This window comes from Bactrocera neohumeralis, unplaced genomic scaffold, assembly GCF_024586455.1.
Source record: "Bactrocera neohumeralis isolate Rockhampton unplaced genomic scaffold, APGP_CSIRO_Bneo_wtdbg2-racon-allhic-juicebox.fasta_v2 cluster09, whole genome shotgun sequence".
Classification (NCBI taxonomy): Eukaryota; Metazoa; Arthropoda; class Insecta; order Diptera; family Tephritidae; genus Bactrocera; species Bactrocera neohumeralis.
Window position 1 is genome coordinate 27,297,496 of NW_026089622.1, and position 22,280 is coordinate 27,319,775.

Genomic DNA, 22,280 nt, shown 5'->3' on the forward strand with positions numbered 1-22,280 from the left:
TAGGATTTTATTGAATTGGCGGGCAAGATAGAAAAAAACTAAACATCGGATCGAATTGGGGAAAAATTTATTATCTTTGGCATTAAATTATCTTCAATTTAAACTAAAAAAAAACTAAGAAAAGTCATGTCTGAACATATTTTTAAACATAATAAAGTGGAAAATTTTTTGCAAACACACAATTTTTTTTTTAAGTTTTTAAAAATTGTAGAATTTTACGCTTTTTTTTAGAACATGTTTAGTTTAACTAGAAGATGTTATTAAGAAATATGAATCTATTTCACATTTTTGTTTCAGATAGAAATTGCGACCTGCATCCTGCCCGCCGTCCGGCAAATGCACTTGCGAGATGCATCGGGCTAATGCTTCCCAAAAGCAGAAAATAAATGATTTTGTATTTAAACAATGTGAGAAAGATGTTTAAATATATAACTATAAACCACAGAAAATCCGTTTTAATAATTAATTCTTTCCTTCCTAAAGACATCTTCAAAAAAATCGATTTTTTGAAGCTTCTATTTCCGGCTCTTCCCTTAAATATCCATCGGACAGAAAAGGGTTATACGCACGACCTAACAGAAGACTGCAATTATACAACAGCCACATTTGCAGATGATACCGCGTTGCTTGCTGTTGGTAGTAGTGAACACGAGTCCACTACTAATCTCCAAAAGGCTGTAAATTAAGTCCTACAATGGGCAAAGAAATGGCAGATAAAACTGAATGAAGCTAACCGTGCGATTCTGTACTGTGATACGGTATCAAGTCTCTAAATTTTAGATTTTAAGTTAGAGACAATTTTTGTGACTTGAGACGATATTGATATTCTGTAGTTGACAGTCACAAGATCTATTACATTTCATTATTCAGGGAGGTTTTTACACTTGAATGAAAATAAATATGTCGATAACAAATACTAAATTTTCTATAAAATGGTCAAAAAACATAATTACCAATAAAAATAAAAATGTATGCTGACTTTGTTTCATAATATTTACGAAATTTATGTAAAATTAATTTATTTTTAATCTTTTCGTGTTTGAGTTGCTTACAAAATATAAAAAAAAGACAATCGATTAATATCTATGATGATCTCTATTCAGTATATTCAAAATGACAAAAAAGAGTCCTTTTTAGTTTTGAGACATGCTAACTATCAGGTCCCAAATTTGAGTCAATATTTGAGACTAACGCTAGAGACTGTTAGTGAATAGTAACTAGTTACAAATTAAGACTTTACCTCAAAATGTCTCAAATTGTGACTAGAGACTGCTTACAGAATTCCACTATAAAGGTACGTTTTCAGCTCTCAAGTAAATGCTCAAGAAAAAAATTCCTTATGTCTTGAGCTGTGGTCAAGTAATTTTGACAGCAGGTTACGCATTGTGAATGATGCACATTAGAAGAGCAAGCGAAAATAAACAAATAAAATAAACTTATGAGTATAATACCATGTTCAGACCGACATTTAATCACGCGATTTCGGCTGTTGAGTGGTTTATCCTACTACGCTAAATCTCTCTGTGCGACTCTGATTTTGCGCCATCTACTTGCCAGCATTGGAAATCTGTTACATTTTCACAGCTGATTTAGACACTAAAAAAGAGGAACAAAAGTAAACAATCAAATTTTTTTTTAAAGCAATGAATCTAATTTCACCTGAAAATCGACTTAACAAATGAAAAAAAATGCGTCCATTATTGCCATTATATGGAAAATATTTAGAAGAAGACGGCTTGTATTTAAAAATACTTTATGACAATCTTTTCTTTTGATAAATATTAAGCGATGTGAATTCTTGTATGGTAAAACCAGCTGTTTTTTCGTCCTTCCAACGACAGTGAGAACGTGCTGATTAGTGAATGTAATTAAATGTAATCTAATCTCTTTAAATTTTTGGTCTGAACATGGTATAAAGTATTTAAATATTTTCATTGCGATTTCAGGAATGTGGATGAAGACTGGTAGGTTTTATACAAAATTCCAAAATGAACTGATACTTCATATTAATGATTTTAGCTAATTTTAGATGAATTTGACGATTACTTTGAATTTTCTTCAAGAAACAATTGTTGGTTTCATGTTTCTTCGCAAAAGCAGCGTTGCCTTATCCGCATTTTATTGAAAAAATGTATTAAAAATTATTACTGGATTTCTTTAGAGCTGCATACTAACACAAGAAAATTTACCGCAGGAAACTATTAAAAATTGCAACAGTATATAGTGAAAAATTACTACAGCATTGTAACGAAGATGTAGCTATGAAGATGTTAACTTCTAGAGGTGTACCACGACGACGACTCAAACGCAATACTCTAATAGTAGTTTTGTAATTTTGTAATTATATGTTTAAATAATATTCGAGTAGCTTGTTAGTCCTTTCTTTTATTTGAACTAGTTGCAATGTGTTTAAATGTATACTCAATATAGTGGGGTGCAGCTACCACTGCGTTAATTAAAATGAAAATCTCCGTTTTATTTTTGTATACACTTTATTTTTTCAATAATTTTATTATCACTTAGATAGTTTAGTGATAATAAAATCATTGATTTAATAAATTTATATTTTATAAAGTTTGTAAATATAATCCACGGGAGGGGCGGCGAGATACCAATTCCGAGATACATATGTACATATATACAAAAGTTGATATGCGAAAAAGGTCAGCGCGTAGGAACCGTGTGGTCAAGGTTTCTATTCGAAAGTATAAAACGAATGTGAGAAAAAAGCGATGATCAAATCCTTTTGTTAGGTATTAGATAGTGGCTATTTTTTGTGGTGAAAAATTATGTTTGAATTGTTTTTGCTTCTAGCTTGGGGTCTATTGAAGCTTACATTGAGGTCGTGTTTAATGTTTTTATTTCTGACTATTTTTTCCTCTACCCTTTCCGCAATTTCATATTGGGTAGTCAGAAAATCCTTCATTTGTTGCCACGTTGGGCACTTCTTTCCTGATGAGAGCGATTGCTCCTACAAAAGTAACGAATTTTCTGGTAATGCTGTGGTGCATATGTTTACCAGAATAGGGTCCCAGCTGTCTGTGGGGATATTCAGTGTCGATAGAATCGACAAACAATTTGAAACAGTGGATTCTAGTTTGATGAATTCTACACTTGTTTTTTTTTTTAATTTTTGGCAAGTTCATGAGTGTCGTTACTTTTTTATCGACCAGTATTCTTTCGTTTTCATATCTCGCTTTTGGAGCTTCCCAAGCCGAATTGAAATTATCGTCATTAAGAGCGAACTGTTTTACTATGACGCCTGCTTGACCTTTTGTCTTGTATCGGAGGTGATACAATTTTTGTGCTTTTGATAGTTCTGGATGGTTGATGTAAACGGCTGTAAACATGTCCCGGAAGGACGGCCATTCTTCATAACCTCCATAGAATGTTTCTGTGTCACATGCGGGCACCTCGAGGTGGATGCCTGAAATTGCCTTTTGACTGTCTATTTGTGGCAGCTCTACTCTACTGTGGGGAGTAGGAGCAATTGCTTTAATGAGCTTTAGTTGATTGGAGATCATAGCTTTTGTTTCTTCGTACTGGTCTAGGAAGTTTTCGTATATGGCATAAGCAGATAATTTAAAATTTTGTGGTAGATCTGAATCGTCAGAATCTACAATGGCATCATGAGCCGCTTGGAGGCGAGTCCAAACATTTTTAAGATTTTCCTTTTTTATTTCTAATGCCGATTCAGAGTTGCCCTGAATAGGCGAAGATGAAAACCGAGTGCAGTATCTTATTAAACTTTCACTTTGTGAAACAAATTTAGCAACCTGTTTTAAGCGTGTAGCTCCTGCAAGTGTAATTTGACTTATATCGTCATTGATCTTTGCTGTTTCTCAAAAAAAATTTCAATTAATTAAAATTTTCTCAGTCTAGACTGATTTTAATAGGAATATAGTATAATTTAAAACCGAATTCTCTTTTATGTAAATAAGAGTTTATTATTTCGGATTATCTTGCTGAAAATATTAGTTTTATTAATAACGTTTGGTATTACTTGCGAAAGAATAGTTTGTTGTTTTTTATGTTTTTATTATCTTACCCGATGGTAATCTGTAATTTCTTAACTTAATTATTAAGAACCGCACTTTTAATTAATTTATAATTACTACGTCTGGATGTTTTGTATTTAGGTACATCTTAATACGTGGACTTCTATGTACATGCGCATGTAAGTACTTATGTTCTTAAGCAATGGAGAGCTCGTTAGAGATCAATTCGCTTTTTGTAAGCTTGCTTGTTTATGCGCTGGGAAGAGAGCGCGAAAACGGAATTGAAAAAAAGGTGCACACATTTATATGTAAATATGCACTTTGTAGATATGTTTTGCAATATGTATGCGTAATAGGTATATGGTACATGCACTAAGTAAATATGCTTATTGTATGTATGTTTGTATTCTTTGGCTCTCTTGTTTTGTTTTTTATCTTATAATTTCAATTAATGTTTGTGCCTTTGCTTACATAATTTAAGCAATCCTGTTTATTGTTTTTGTTAAACTTAAGGGGTATTGCCGAAGAAATTTGCAAGTAATACTTGAATTAGTTTTTCTGATTGTTAAATTGTTGTGTTTGGATACACAAAGGTAATCATGCAAGGCTATCACTTTTATGTATATATAATATATTTGGAAATATATATTTGTTTTATATTAGCATTTTGATCTGTTCTAGAAATCAAAACGTAAATTCTTACCGTTTGGTACTAGTTTCGTTATTTTAACCAAACGGATTTTTTATTAAAGCTTTTGTGTATGATTATATAAAACTGTAATTTTGGCTATACATACTTACGTGCATAATATACAATAATATTAAATGGAATCGATACAACTCACTTTATCATCCCGCAAGGGGTTTTTTGGGGGGTATAATATATATGTGTAAATGTATATATGAGTTTAATTGTCATCCCTGTTTTCCTCTTCTTTTAGAATTTTCCTTCTTCTTCCAACTGGCTGGCTTCTTCGTTTCTCTTTTTTCTTTGTTGTTTTTTCCCCTTCTGTGCTCCAGCTCCTCCTCGTACTGTTTTGTTTCTTTGTATATTTGTTTTAATTGTTCGCGCCCGTTTGATCCGTTTTTGTGTATGTTTTATTATTTAGGTGCTTTTTAAATTTCGCGCTCGTATGTTTATTGCTTTTATATATATTTTTAGTTCGAAGGTTTCACTCCCGGTTTATATGTTGTTTTTAGATTCTTTCCACTGTTTTTATATAATTTTTTGTTTTGGTTGAGACGCATTTATAATATGTTAATGTTTTTATTTTTGTTTAATTCGAAATTTTATCCATATTTCGTCCACTTGTCAATTTGTTTTTGATATATATTGTGTATCACTGCGTTAAATAACACCGGCCGACATCATTTTCCTTGATCAAGTTCTGATTATTTTTTTCCACTAATTTGGTAGTGCTGATCACGAAATTATACCTCATTTTATCGTATCACATCAGGTTTTTAAAAAAGTTAAGACATTGTGTTCGAGATTTAAGTTCTTTAGTAGTGTGCATAATTAGTAAGAACTCAATCCAATACCAGTCAGCTGATTGCTGAATGCTGAATGATCAATACAATTGTGTACTCTTTTTAGCCTTGTATTCGTAAGCTAGTAGTTTCACTCTAGCTTAGTGAATGTAAGTGTAAATCTACAATATGTAAACTATAGGCATACACATATGTATGTAACCAAATGTATATTTAAAGAGGCATTCAATAAATTTTAAATTTTTTGATTAAAATAAATAAAATTTTAGATTTTGGCGCTCTTTTCTCGAATTGTACGTCCTCTCGTGAGGAAATATATTAGTTGCCACAACGACACACCCATTCGAAACAGGTTACATACAAATAAACCTTTACAGTTACTTTCTTTATAAACTTTTTACTGAAAGTAATGTTTATTTAAAAAATTTCTTACGTTTTACTGTTAGTTTTCAACAAATTTTATACAAGATTTGTTGTTTAAAAAGTGTTAAAACAACAGAATATCTTCAAGAAAATGTCATAATAATGCGGATACATTTTGTTATATTTGTGGAAACTTTATGACTTTAAAGCAAAAACAGAAAATCACTGAATTTTATTGAAAATTCGTGTAATGCTTATTTTGGCTTCAAAGTACAACTAAAACCGTGGACTCCGCAAGTAGTTTGTGCTATTTGTGTTGAACAATTACGACAGTGGACATACCGCAAAAGACAATCTCTACCTTTCGGTATACCTATGATATGGAGAGAGCAGACAAATCATATTGATGATTATTATTTTTGCTGTACAAATGTGAAAGGTTTTAATGCTAAAAATACAAATAAAATTGTCTACGCACATGTACATATCTTCAGTTACACGGCCGATTCCACATGGTCCAGACATGCCAGTGCCCCTTCCAAGCTCAATATCTGCTCTTAGTTCAACATCATCAGAACAAAATTTACAGCGTCAAGAATCGACGGAAGTTTATGAACCAATCTTAAATCAACCACAGAAATTTACTCAAGGTGAATTAAATGATTTAGTTAGAGATCTAATTCTTTCTAAAGAATCTGCTTAACTTCTTGGATCTAGACTTCATGCAAAACATAAGTTAGCTCCAAATATATATTTTGCATGGTATAGAAAACGTGAAGCAGAATTAGTACCTTTTTTAGTCAGGAAGAATCATTAGTTTATTGTAAGAATATCTCCGATCTTATTGAAAAGTTAGGAGTAAAATATAATTCTGGAGATTGGAGACTTTTTATAGATTCTTCGAAGCGGAGTCTAAGGTGTACTTTTACGCAACACTAACCAATATGCTTCTGTTCTAGTCGCTCATTCTGTTCATTTGAAAGATACTTATGAAAATTAAGAAACATTGTTAGATAAAATTGGATATGAAAAACACGGTTGGCAGCTTTGTGGAAATCTAAAAATTATAACTATGATATTAGGTCAGCAGTCAGGATATACAAAATTTCCATGCTTCTTGTGCGAGTGGGACAGTAGAGCACCAGAGAAGCACTACGTACAAAAACAATGGAATCCTCGTAAAAATCTTAAAGTAGGAACAAAAACGTTATACGAAAAAATTTAATTAGTCCTGAAAAAATTTTACTACATCATGAAAACCTGTGTAAAAAATTTCCAAGATTATCTGATGCAAAAATTAAAGAAGGAATGTTCGATGGACCGCAAATCAGATCTTTGATGGCTGATGAAAAATTTGATGATACAATGAATAACACTGAATCAGAAGCTTGGCTGGCGTTCAAAGATGTTGTCAACAATTTTCTAGGAAATAATAAACACCCCGACTATAAAAATAAGGTTGCAAATTTATTAGATAAGTATCGAAAATTGGGGTGTAATATGAGCATAAAACTCCACTCAAGATTCACATGTGGACTTTTTTACTGATAATGTTGGTGATTACAGTGAAGAGCAGTGAGAAAGGTTCCACCAGGACATAAAAACTATGGAGACAAGGTACCAAGGTCGATGGAATGTGAATATGATGGCTGATTACTGCTGGTCACTGACACGTGATATTACTGAAGATACTCACAAAAAAACTACACCCAGACGTAATTTTGTCACGAAACGTAAAATATGTCACTCCAAATAGTCCTGTAGCATTGTTTAGACTCAATGTTTTCTTTGTAAAAGTTCAAATACATATATGTTTTTGTAATATGATTATTGATTTTTTCTTCACATTTTGAAAAAAATGCTTTTCCCTTCTTTGAAAAAAATCTAATGTGATAGGGCAAATATGTAGGTGTTTCCGTGTTTAAAATAGTAAAAATTGATGACTTGGTATTTGTGGCTCAAATACAAATAACGTTCAAAAAATTTTCATTTGTCGGCCGGTGTAATTTATATAGGCATGTCTTTATTTTTTGTTTTTTTGTTAGTGTCACTGCACTAACTCAGATTTAACTAACAGTGCTGAATACACAAGAGAAACATTATACGATCAAACGAGACTTTTAGAAAATATAGCTCAAGAAGAGCAACGAATTAACATCGATCAGAAAAGAGTATTAACTGCAATACTATTTATCAACAATTGATAACAATGAAGGGAAATTGTTTTTCATTGATGCCCCAGGAGGTACAGGAAAAACATTTTTAATCAATCTGCTCTTAAAAAAGGGAAATCTACGGGAAGAATTGCTTTAGCTGTTGCGTCATCCGGCGTTGCCGCTACGCTTTTGAAAGGAGGCCGAACCGGTTTTATATTACAATAGTAGTTCAAACTTAATTCTAATCAAACTTAAGTTTCGATTTTATATATAAGTATAATTCAAAAATCAATTTTATTAAATATGCTGAACACAACAACGTGCAAGCCTCTGGAGTGCGGACGAAAAAGCAATTGATGTGTGGTGGTGATGACCCTTTTTGTTGGGTCCCTGCCAACCACGGCTACCCACTTGTGTCAAATATTTCAATACAACTACACATTTTTTCTCTATGCACTACCACCAACGCACATTTTCGGGTTATTTTTTGTTTACCTAAATGCGATAAAAAAAAGTTGATTTCATTTCTTGATTTATTTGAATGAGTGCGAAGGAGAAAACATAATTGTTAATAGTGTCAAAAGAAAAACGGGTAATAAAAAAACGATTGAAAGACGCATGTCATTCGTGATCGTACCATCGTAAGGGAGGCTCGTACAACAAGAAGGTAAGTGAAAGGTTCTTATGTAATTTTTTTTTTAATAATTTGCAAATAATTACTTCATTTGTTTTTATAGCATTGGAAATCAAAATGAATTGGAAATTGCAGCAGCAGCAATATCATCAGAAGCAGCAAATATCAAATAAGTATGTGAAAAAAAATATGTGAACTTTGAAATTGGACTGCGCAGTAATACGCAAAAATAAATACATACATATCGCACTTGTTACGTTAAACTGTAATAACTCAAAATTTTCAAATTTTAGTTTTTTGCAAGAAAATAATGTGCAGTGGTCATTTCATGCAGTGATTTGTCTAGTCTTTCGTTAAAAAAACCGTTATGACTCTCTCTTTGTTTTCAGAATGACTTCTTTCGACTCAACGTAAGAGTTACATTTTTAGTTGTCTCCAAGTGTTTTATCAAATTGGTTCGTTAGTGTATCACATAAAGTGTAACATTTTGAATCGTGCCTATTTACAACATATAACGGTTTGTTTAAGTCACGTGTTATTTCGGTTTATCACTCTTTAGTTTCATTAGGTAAGTTTATTCTACTGTGTTATATCGTATTGTTTCCATTATGATGATAAATTCCTTACTGTGGTCATATTGATAAAATAAAGTTTAAATAAATAAAGTGTACTTACAGACCGATTCTGTGCACTTAACAAATAATCAAAATATTGTTTATTTATCAAGATTTTTATCAAGCCAAAAGCTTTCTGTTATTCTGTGCAAATATTGATAAAACTTAAAGCTTCAGTGAGAATCGCTTTTCACCATACTGTGGTGAACAAAATAATGTAAACAGAAATCAGCTGTTGCTGTGCGAAATGGATTCTTCAACAACGTAAGTATTCATTATTATTAATTGTTAATTTTAAAGAAATAAATGGTTTAATATTTAATTCAATTTATAGGAAACCAAAAAACCAACGTGCTACGCACGAACAATTAGAAACTTACGTTTCATTTTGCCGGACGCATCCGGAAATCGGTAGAGGAAAAAATACGCCAAAACCACCTCGACAAATGCAGGATTTGTGGCGGCAGCTGGCGGAGCAGTTAATTGCGTGCAGAGGGCCATCTCGTACTGCAGCTAAGTGGAAAGAGGTAATTCGTCTGATATGTTCTACATTTGTTAAATGATTTTGATTTACAGACAATGGGTGTTTGGAAGAGCCAACTACGTACGCGGGCAAGGCGCTTAAAAATGAAGCAGAGGCTTACTGGAGGAGGGCCCTGTGGCAAGCCGTTGACCGATTTCGAGCAAAAATCTTTGGAAGCTTTTGGATCAGTAGCTGTGAATGGAGTGGAAACTATTGAAAGCTTTGGTTTAGGGCTGCCGCGAAAACAATTTGTAGAATCGTCGATAATTGAGTGTCCAATATCATCTACTGAAAGTAGACTGCCTAGTTCAGCACCACTGCCAAGCCTATTATTGTCGCCAACGCCACTACCTTCGCCAAACCCACTACCATCGTCAAACCCACTACCATCGCCAGGCCCACTACCATCGCCAAACCCACTGCCATCGCCAAACCCACTACCTCGCCAGGCCCACTACCATCGCCAAATTCAGCACAATCTCCATATGATTCACCGTTATTTAGCCCGGATAATCAGGTATGTAATTTCTATTTTATTCTACAATGTATCCAAGTACATAAACCCCTGGCCACTGGTTAAACGCAGTGGCTTTTTTTCTTTTTTTGGGTTATTTTTCTTTTATTTATTCGCAAAGAAAAGCCATATGAACCCAAGTTTTTAGCTTCATACGAACTTTTTAATAATTTAACAAACTTTAAATTTGGAGCCCAAGAATTCGCACCAATATACTCGTATCTATATGAGTACCTATACATAATACATAGTTATGCATATATGTATATGTACACATATTTGCATAATGCATATGTATTTACATATGCCCATATATATATCCATACATACAAACATACATATGCCTTTACGTAGTTTTTAATAAATATTTTTTTTTAAGATTGACACCGATTCGGTTGCCAGGACATCACGGCCATCACGAGGGGAGCGCAATAAGCTAATTAGTACGCTTATTGCTAACATAGCAAAGAGGAATGCTGCTGAAGAACACAGGCAACATCGTGAAGAGGAACAGCGTCGGGAGCACCGGGAAGTAATACATGCCATCCATAACCTAACAAGAGTTGTCGCAGAGTTAATAAATGTTTTAAAACAAAACTCTGGTCATTAGAGTTGGAAGACTGAATTTTATATTTTTTTAAATTCCTTATTTTTCAAATTTTAGTTTTCTTGTTTGTACATATCCATATGTATGTATGTTAATGGACTTTGTTTTTATTAAAATAAATTATTCAAACTAATGAATTAAACTAATGAAATAATGTTGTTAATAATTATATCTGGTTGTGTTATTCTGTAGCTGAAGATGTCGTGACTCAGACCGAGCAGCTTAGCATGTGCCTGACACAGGCTATGCAGGGGTTACTTTTAAGTGCGGTGATGTGTGCTTCTGTTTAGATATTCTGTTTACATATGACTTGTGTATACATATACGTATTGTTAGCAGTTGTTATATTGTGTAATAATAGAAGGATAAGGTAACAGGAGTAGGTTAATGTGTAATGTCATTGTGCAGCGTATATATGCATATTGTTAGTAGTAATGTAGTGTATAGTGTAATAATGTGTTAAAGTGTAGATATATATCTTGCCCTTATCCTTTCACCTTCTCGTGTATACTGCAAAGAGTCACCGGAATTAACTACATGGTCAGAGTCTTCTTCAACCTCGTTGTCCACCGCGTCCATGGTAATACCAGCTTTCGTAATTATATTATGCAGTATAACACAACTGCTTATTATTAATGCGGACGTTTCATGGGAATAATGTAGAACCCGGTGCTTCAGCAAACATCTGAAGCGCGATTTTAAAACTCCGAACGCTCTTTCAACACAATTTCTGGCAGTACAATGTAGCTTATTATACTTTCGCTCTTGAGAAGTACATACTAGGATTTCCGACCGGTGTTAAGAGCCAAGGTTCTAAAGGGTAACCTTGGTCACCAATCAGCCACGACTCCCTTCGGTGCCCTACAGAGTCATTGGTGTGTTGACGAATGAGATGCTCTCATAGGTCAGAAGTTGCCCAAATTCCAGAGTCATGTGTCGCACCCGCATTTAGCATTTAGAAACGTGAAGCAAAAACGGTGATCACATACCTGAGAAAGTTAACTTATGTATGTCAGTTATTAAGTTTATACACAACAAAACATACCGCTTCGACATTAATGCTGTAGAAGCCCTTCCTATTTAAATATAAGCCAATGGGACGTTCAATATTATTTGACGCCTCCTGCGTGCAATAATTGCAACATGTGTACAGTCGATTGCTCCTATAGTACTCTTTATTCCGTATTTTGTGAAAAATCTGAAATTGAACTCAGTGAATTTAGATGAATCCAATTGTTTTAATACACATGTATGTACTTACCCGGTTCTGACTATATTTTCTTCCTCAGTGGAACTAGGAAATTTTATTTCTTCTCCTTTAACTTTCAGTATAAGTTTGGCCACGGCCCGCATACTTCTCAAGAGTGACGATTGACTCATTGGCAAGTTGCAGTTATTACCGACACATTTTTGGTAGGAACCGTGACCAAAGAAATTTAAAGTTGCCAGGACTCTAATGGTCAAAGGCAATGAAGTCTTTTGTTGATCATGAGGCCGTAAGTCATCTATTAGACTCCGGCAAATATCACGCGGCAGTCGGAAATTTTTCATGAACTCACTTTCACTGAGGGCAAATGGATCAGTAGAATCCCTCAAACTCCTGAAATGACGCGCGCGATCTATATTTTCTAAATTTTCCTCCTCTTCTAACAGCAACAATAATAATATGTCTTCTTCCATTTTATTTTATTTAATTTCAATCAAAATTACAATTAAAATGTGTTCACAATATTTTCACAAACAGTTGTTGAATTTGTCAAGAGCATTTGACATCTTGATAATTTATCTAGAAAAGAGCTTTTGGTTTTTGACACAGAATACTAAAGACTTGATAAATAATCAATATTGATAAATAAGCAAGATGGTGAATTTATCAAGTGCACAGAATCGGGCTGTTAGTGTGTGCTTACGTTGGGTAGTTATAAGTGCCACAATGTAAAAGATGAGTTAGTAAACAAACATGATTGTTTGTTTGATTCATTGCACAAAATTACTATCATGAAATTAAAACTATATAAATTTAACCCTCGCAGGTTATTTTATGAAATACTTAATTTTTGTTGTTGCTGTTTCAATGACATGACCTGCCCAAACTTATAACACTATGCCACTTTAATGGCTTTAATGGAAACAACCAATATAAGCTATGATAGTAGTTCAGATCCATTTAGCGGCAGTTCAGAGAACAATTTTTATCCGTCTGAAGTTACTGCGAGTAGTTCTTCCGAAATTGAGTCACAGGAAACAGTTGCTAAAAAAAGATGTTCCAGATACAAATCCCAAAACAAAAAGCAGAACCGTCAAAAACGTTCAAGAAACTCTGGACTCTCGTACACAACACAATCTTCTTCCAAAACAATATTAAAAAAAAAAAATGACAACCGCCGTGTGAAGAAAAGTGACGCTTCCATTGCAGCGAGAAAACATCAGAATCCTCACGCACTGAAATCTTCAATAAATATTGGTCAACTGGTGACTTACAGAGGCAAAGGTAGTTTATAGCTAGCCACATAAAACCAATTAAACCCAAGTACAGTTACTCCTGCACTGAAAATCTTCGCAGATTAAATAACGCCTTTTTCTTGGAAATAGACTCAACGCAAATTAGAGTATGCAAGACCTTTTTCAAATCAACTCTTGATATTAATAACAGAGTTATAGATACAGTCATAAAAAAAAGCGGACAAGGATTTGTAGAGATTGATCTTCGTGGGAAGCATAAGAACCATCCGACTGTAAGCACTGAAATTAAGAACAGTATAAGGGAATTTTTAAATAAATAATAATTCATCAAAAGTCGAATCGCATCACTTACGCGCTCCAACAACACGCCAGTGCATTGAAAGCGGTAAAAGTATTGGAGATCTATACAGGGACTATAAAGAATTGCGAGAATCTGATAATGTAACTCCTGGAAGTAGAACTATGTTTTACATGATATTCAAAGAAGATTTTAATATTTCATTTTTTAAGCCAAAAATAGATCAATGTGATCTCTGCCAATCGTTTTTAAATTCAGACGAAAATGAGAGAAATGATCTGAACGAAATTTACACTTAACATCTAGAAGAAAAGGAATTATGCAGAAAAGAAAAAGATCTGGACAAACAAAAATGCAATGTAGCTGTTATACGATCTACAGGCAGTTCTTTCATTGCCAGAAGGATTTCCTCAAGCTTCTATTATAAAAGTAAAATAAATTGCTACAATTTTACAATCAGTGACCTTAAAGCGAAAGTTGTAGATTGCTTTTTTTGGACCGAAACCGAAGGAAAGCGTGGTTCAAATGAAATAGGAACATGCGTACTTTTATATATTAAAAATCTTATACAAAAGTCAGTTAATGTTTAATATTTAGACTTAACAATCTACTCTGACAACTACTGTGGACAACAAAAACATAAATGTATAGTTTCAATGTATTCGTATGCGGTTCAGAAATACAATTTACGAAGCATTATATATAAATATTTAATTAAGGGCCACTCTCAAAATGAAGAAGATAATGTACATAGTGTAATAGAAAGACAAATAAAAAGACATTTAGGTAGCAAACCGATATATACACCAGATCAATATACTACGTTAATAGCAACCGCCAAAAAGACTGGTCAACCATACACAGTTCACGAATTATCGCATAATGAATTTTACGACATGAAGTTACTACAGGTTGGATGGGGTCATGTGTAGAAGTTCACGCAAGTGAGGAAAGTTCTCTGATCGCCATTCACTTGGGAGTGGCCGGAAACGATTCTTTTACATATGACTCAAGCAGCTCACTACTTCCGGTCTTTGACCAAGTATCCTCTGGGTAGCCTAAGAACATCCGTTCGAAGGTGAGCTAAAGTGAGAAGGCGAAACATCCCCTGCATAGGGTTGTGCGCTGGGTTTGGGACCCGCCACGTAAAAAGCCTATCCCAATGAAAAGCGACAAACAGCCTCGGATGAGAAACCCCTCTTTTGATGACGACCATGGCAAACGAAATAAGGATAACGATATCAAGGCATGCACCTGGAATGTCCGGTCCCTTAATTGGGAAGGTGCCGCTGCCCAGCTGGTAGATGTCCTCGTGAAAATAAAGGCTGACATCACCGCCGCCCAAGAAATGCGATGGACGGGACAAGGACAGAGACGAGTAGGTCCTTGTGACATTTACTACAGTGGCCATATAAAGGAGCGCAAGTTTGGTGTGGGATTCGTGGTGGGAGAGAGACTCCGTCGCCGAGTACTATCATTCACTCCGATGAATGAACATCTAGCCACAATCCGCATCAAAGCGAGCTTCTTCAACATATCGCTGATCTGCGCCCACGCTCCGACGGATGAGAAGGACGATGTGACCAAAGATGCCTTTTATGAGTGCTTGGAACGCACTTATGAAACATGCCCCCGCCACGATGTCAAAATCGAGCTTGGCGACTTTAACGCCAGGGTGGGCAAAGAAGGTATCTTTGGCACTACGGTCGGTAAATTCAGCCTCCACGAGGAAACATCCCCAAATGTGTTGAGGCTGATCGACTTCGCCGGGTCCCGAAATATGGTTATCTGTAGTACTAGATTCCAGCAAAAAAAAATTCATCAAGCAACTTGGCTGTCTCCGGATCGAAAAACTACCAACCAGATCGATCATGTTGTGATAGACGGAAGACACGTCTCCAGTGTTTTAGATGTGCGTGCGCTCCGAGGTCCTAACATCGACTCGGACCACTATCTTGTTGCAGCCAAGATTCGCACCCGCCTCTGTGCAGCAAAAAATGCACGCCAACAAACACAAGGAAGGTTCGACGTCGAAAAGCTGCAATCACAACAGACTGCCAAACGTTTTTCTACTCGGCTTGCACTCCTGCTCTCTGAGAGCAGTCATCAACAACTCGGTATAAGGGAACTGTGGGACAGCATTTCAAACTCCTTACGTACAGCTGCATCCGAAACCCTTGGTTTTCGGAAAGTGCAAAAGAACAACTGGTACGACGAGGAGTGCCGCGCCGCAGCGGAGAGAAAACAGGCTGCCTACCTCGCAACGTTACGATCGACCACTATAAGTGCGGGATGGGATAGATACCGAGAATTGAAGAGGGAAGCGAGACGCATCTGCAGACAGAAAAAGAAAGAGGCCGAAATGCGTGAGTATGAAGAGCTTGATAAGCTGGCCGACAGGGGTAATGCTCGAAAATTCTACGAAAAAATGCGGCGGCTTACAGAAGGTTTCAAGACCGGAGCATACTCTTGTAGAACCCCCAAAGGTGATCTAGTGACCGATGCCCAGAGCATACTTAAATTATGGAGCGAACACTTCTCCAGCCTGCTGAATGGCAGAGAATGCACAACGCCAGGAGAAGGCGAACCCGATTCCCCAATCAATGACGATGGAGCAGACGTCCCATTGCCCGACCATGAAGAAGTTCGAATAGCAATTACCCGCCTGAAGAACAACAAAGCGGCGGGGGCCGATGGATTACCGGCCGAGCTATTCAAACACGGCGGCGAAGAACTGATAAGGAGCATGCATCAGCTTCTTTGTAAAATATGGTCGGACGAAAGCATGCCCAACGATTGGAATTTAAGTGCGCTATGCCCAATCCATAAAAAAGGAGACCCCACAATCTGCGCCAACTACCGTGGGATTAGCCTCCTCAACATCGCATATAAGGTTCTATCGAGCGTATTGTGTGAAAGAGTAAAGCCCACCGTCAACAAACTGATTGGACCTTATCAGTGTGGCTTTAGACCTAGAAAATCAACAACCGACCAGATATTCACCATGCGCCAAATCTTGGAAAAGACCCGTGAAAGGAGAATCGATACACACCACCTCTTCGTCGATTTCAAAGCTGCTTTCGACAGCACGAAAAGGAGCTGCCTCTATGCCGCGATGTCTGAATTTGGAATCCCCGCATAACTAATACGGCTGTGTAAGCTGACGTTGAGCAACACCAAAAGCTCCGTCAGAATCGGGAAGGACCTCTCCGAGCCGTTCCATACCAAATGAGGTTTCAGACAAGGCGATTCCCTATCGTGCGACTTTTTCAACCTGCTTCTGGAGAAAATAGTTCGAGCCGCAGAACTAAGTAGAGAAGGTACCATCTTTTATAAGAGTGTACAGCTGCTGGCGTATGCTGATGATATTGATATCATCGGCCTTAACACCCGCGCCGTTAGTTCTGCTTTCTCCAGACTAGACAAGGAAGCAAAACAAATGGGTCTGGCAGTGAACGAGGGTAAGACGAAATATCTCCTGTCATCAAACAAACAGTCGTCGCACTCGCGACTTGGCACTCACGTCACTGTTGACAGTCATAACTTTGAAGTAGTAGATAATTTCGTCTATTTAGGAACCAGTATTAACATCACCAACAATGTCAGCCTGGAAATCCAACGCAGGATTGCTCTTGCCAACAGGTGCTACTTCGGACTGAGTAGGCAATTGAAAAGTAAAGTCCTCTCTCGACGAACAAAAGCCCAACTCTATAAGTCGCTAATAATTCCCGTCCTGCTATATGGTGCAGAGGCTTGGACGATGTCAACAACTGATGAGTCGACGTTGCGAGTTTTCGAGAGAAAAGTTCTGCGAAAGATTTATGGTCCTTTGCGCGTTGGCCACGGCGAATATCGCATTCGATGGAACGATGAGCTGTACGAAATATACGATGACATTGACATAGTTCAGCGAATTAAAAGACAGCGGCTTCGCTGGCTAGGTCATGTTGTCCGAATGGACGAAAACACTCCAGCTCTGAAAGTATTCGACGCTGTACCCGCCGGGGGAAGCAAAGGAAGAGGAAGACCTCCACTCCGTTGGAAGGACCAAGTGGAGAAGGACCTGGCTACGCTTGGAATATCCAATTGGCGCCACGTAGCGAAAAGGAGAAACGACTGGCGCGCTGTTGTTAACTCGGCTATAATCGCGTAAGCGGTGTCTACGCCAATTAAGAAGAAGAAGAAGAAGTTACTACAAGAAGAATGGGGTCAAAATTTTTTCTAAATGAGGCCAATCACAAAGTTAATTGGCGTAACATTAAAGTTCTGCGCGTGGATAAGGACAATATTGACTCTTTTTTATATAAAACGTCGTATAAGGACACAGAGTTTATAAAAGTCAATGTACAAAAAAACAACTTAAAGTCTACTGAATATTGGAATAGCTACAAGTAAGTTGTTTTTCATTACAAATAATAGACAAATAATATTGTTTAGCTTTATGTATGTCTTTTCTTTTATGCCCTGGTAATTACTATAATTTTTCATTTGATGATTAACCCTTTTTCGTTCTGAAAACATAACTAACTTTTTGTCAATTTTTAATTATTTCAGCCTACGCTCTATTTATTTGGAAAATTTGCCTTTATCAGAAGTTAGAAAACGAGATATGGGAGACCTGGTCAAAAAGAACATTATTCCAAAGAGTTTTTATGAGACATACTATAAAAACTTAATAGACACTTAATTTAAGTTTAATTCATTGATAATTATTTTTAATAAGCAATAAGTTTGTTTCGAATTACTGAATATGAATAAATATTAATTATTTTTATTTAACATTAATAAATTGGCATTCCTGTATTTTATAAATCATATTTATCAATTCCAGTGAGAATTTTCAGTTAAACAGAGACAACTCAAAATAATACCACTATGTATATAAAAAAATTGCAGGAAAAGAGTAATAACTCAAAAATTTGTTATTTTCGTGGAAATACTAAACAAATAAAAATGAAACAACGATTGTATTATTTTTAATGATATTTTCGTGAAATTACATTGTTTTTTCTTTGTAATATATTATTAATATTTACGGAAACAGTTTTTCGACTCTACTGAAAATGTTCAAATTTTGAGTTGTTACACTTTAACGTAACAAGTGCGATATGTATGTATTTTGTGTTTTTAAGGCGGCCTTCACAATCCAATATAATATGTGAAAACAAATGTTTGTTTTATATTTTAAATGATCAAATAATATTTATCCTTTCCCATAGATGTTATTAATATTTTTATTTAATTAATCTTTGCTTTCAGAGTAAATTCTATTTGTATTTAATATATTTTATTCTTTCAGATAATATTAATCTTTTCTTTCAGATATTATTATCATTTTATACAATTTATCTTTGTTTTTCTTTTAGATATTACAAATTCAATGTAATTATTATTTATTTTCAGGTTTTAATAACCTTTATTTTGTTTGAGATATTTGTCTTTTATAATCTTTTTTCAGATGATAATTATTATTTTTAAATATATTGTGTATTGTTTGTATTAAAAATAATAAATTTAATAATTTAAAAATTAAAAAATTTTGTTTGAAATTTTAAGAAATTTTTAAAGAAGGAATCAAAAAATGACACAGATATAGTTATTTTTTTATATGACACTGCTGAATGAGCGCAACAGAGATGTATGATCACATGATCAGTTTACTACCTACTGATTCACTGGTTTTTTACCCGCTCATGGTTGGCAGGGGTGGGCCCTGTTGGTATATGGGTTCTGTATGTGTGGTGTATTGGGGTGTTGGCTGTGATGTTACTTCGTGTTCGGTAGTGGCTTTAGGGGGAGGCTTATCGCATTTAGCCATCGCGGCCCCCCAAGGCGAATATTCAGCCTAGCAGTTGCTGGAGTTGTTGAAGCGTTGCCACCACGTTTCCCAGTTGTGTGGTGATGTTGTGGCCCTGTTGGACGATGCCTATCGCCCGGTTTGATTGCCTTGCGCAGCAGCGCATTTTTTTATTTGTTTTTTTGTTTTTGTTCCGAAGGGGGAATCTTTCAAAGATACTGATACTTAGTAGTATGCAGTATGCATGATTCGTATTGCTCGCTAAAGGTGCATCTTATTCGGGACCACGCCTAATAAGTAATATCTTACTTTATTAGACTAGCGAAACAATACGCCTACGTACTAAACCCTTAACTCCGTCATCTGTAGCTTTATTAAAGGCCCTGCGGGACCGCCGCTAAGCATTACATCGCAGGGCCAGCTTAGCCTTTTGGCTCACGTCATAAGCTCGCTATTTGCGGCCCTAGCTTCACCGCTTCTGTGATGTTCGGCTCTTCTCAGCTCTTGCAGTATCAGAGCTGTCGTCTTCTTCCACTTTTATCTCCAAACCCTGGCGCTCTGATGCGAATCTTGGGCAGTAGAAAAATATATGCTCCGCATTTTCACAACTGTTACCACAGAAAGAGCAAGTAACTCCGTTGTCATGACCATACCTATGCAGGTATTCTCTGAAACATCCGTGTCCTGTCAGAAACTGCGTCATATAAAAGTCTACCTCGCTATGCTTTCGTTCCACCCATTCTTGTACATTTCTGATTAATCGGTGCGTCCATCTTCCCTTTGTTGTTGTGTCCCAACGATTTCGCCGTTCCTCTATGCGTTCTTGTCTTTCCCCTTTTCGCTCTGCAATTCTCAGCTTTCTGAATGTAATTTTACTCTTGTCATAAGTCCGCCTCAGTTCTCGAGCCATTATGTCTGGCGGCATTGTGTTGGTCCCCATACAGGTGCAGCATACATTAGGATTGACTAGCTAACCTTGGCCAAAAGTGCTCTGCTGCTTTCTTTTGGACCTCCCATGTTGGTCATAATTCTGGATAAGGCCGCATTTACACGGGCAGCTTTTTCGCCGACTTTTTCAATGTGGACTTTGTAGCTGAGTCTCGAGTCGATCATTACACCAAGGTACTTTAGTGCTGGTTGTGCGTCAATGTTTAAGGAGACATTCTAAAGTTTTTTCTGCTTGCAATAAGCACTGCTTCCGTTTTTTGTTCCGCGAGTTGGAGTTTTGAGCTATTTAGCCAGTGCTTTATTTTTGGTACCGTCTCATCACATATCCTCTGAATTTGGTGGAGTTCTTTGGCCACTATGGTTATCGCTATATCATCGGCGTATCCGATAATATGTTCTTCTTTAGGCAGCGGAAGGCGTAGTATTCCATCATACAGGACGTTCCATAAGACGGACATTCCCAGTACGGAACATTGTGGCACACCACCAGTTACCGTGTACTCTTTTGGACCTTCGTCTGTGTTGTAGAGCAGCAGCCTTTCGGACAAATAGCTCTGTATGATGTTCAGCAAGTATGTTGGTGTATTTTTCGCCTGTAACGCACGCAGTATGTGGGGTCAGTAAGCCGAATTAAATGCGTTTTTTACATCGGGGCTATGATCGCGAATTATTCTTTATTGCCATATATCCATCTTTCTCCTTCTATCGCATTCTCTACAATACCTGTGAGCTCTTAATTGCGTCAACAGTTGAGCGTTTTTTGCGGAAGCCGTACTGGTTATTTGATAGACTGCAGGCCTCCCCTTCTAGGTAGCTTTCTAGTCGGACACAGATAATCCACTCCAGCATTTTTCCCATTGTGTCGATCATGCATAGAGGACAGTAAGAGCTAGGTTCACCTGCTGGTTTGTTTGCCTTTTGCAATAGCACTAGGCGTTGCATTTTCCATATCTTGGAGAAGATCCCTTCTCGTAGGCATCGTATAAAGAGCTCCACAAATTGTTTTGTTTTGTAATTGACTGCAATCTCCAGGACCTTGTTCGGGATTCCATCTAGGCCTGGTGCTTTTGAATTGCCGAACCATTCAGCAACTTGTAGCACTTCGAGGTCACTTACTGGCACTGCATCTGTGGGCTCTGCATTTTCGAGAAGTAAACTTCCACCTTTTTGGCTTTGCTTAGGGAATAGCTTTTCTACCACATTTTTTAACAAAGAGGGACAGGTCGCAGCTTGCTCCTTGCCCCCTCCTATCTTTCCCATTACTATCTTATACGCCTCGCCTAATGGATTTTCGTCAACTTTGTCGCGTAACATATTGAAGCAAGAAGTTTTGCTCGCCTTTATCGCCTTTTTGAGATCCCTGCGCTTTTTCTTGAAAATATCCCTCAGTCTCGTAAAATTGCCGCTGCCTATGCTACGTTGGAACCGGCGCCTCGCTATATGACACTCACTTCTCAGTAAAGTGATTTCAATATTCCACCAGTATACCGGTTTTCTTTGTGTTGTTTGCTTCCTTTTGGCCATAGCCGCATCGGAGGCTTTTGATATGTGGTCTACCAGCAGTTTGGCCTGGATATCTACGTCAGTATCTTCCATCAGGTTATCGTCCAGCATAAATTGGAAGAGTTCCTCGTCAAGTGTTTCAATCCTCCACCCTTTGGACTGCACTCTTTGGCGACAAGTGGTCTTTGTAGTCCTTGCATTGGTTTGCTGATATTTATTAATATCGCCAGGTGATCACTCTGGGTATATATATTATGTCGCACACCCGCCAGTCCGTTGATCGAATTAAAGTTCTGCTAGCAAAGGATACGTCAATAATAGAGCCACGCCCATTCTTTTCAAAAGTGTTCTTTGTCCCTGTATTCAGTAGG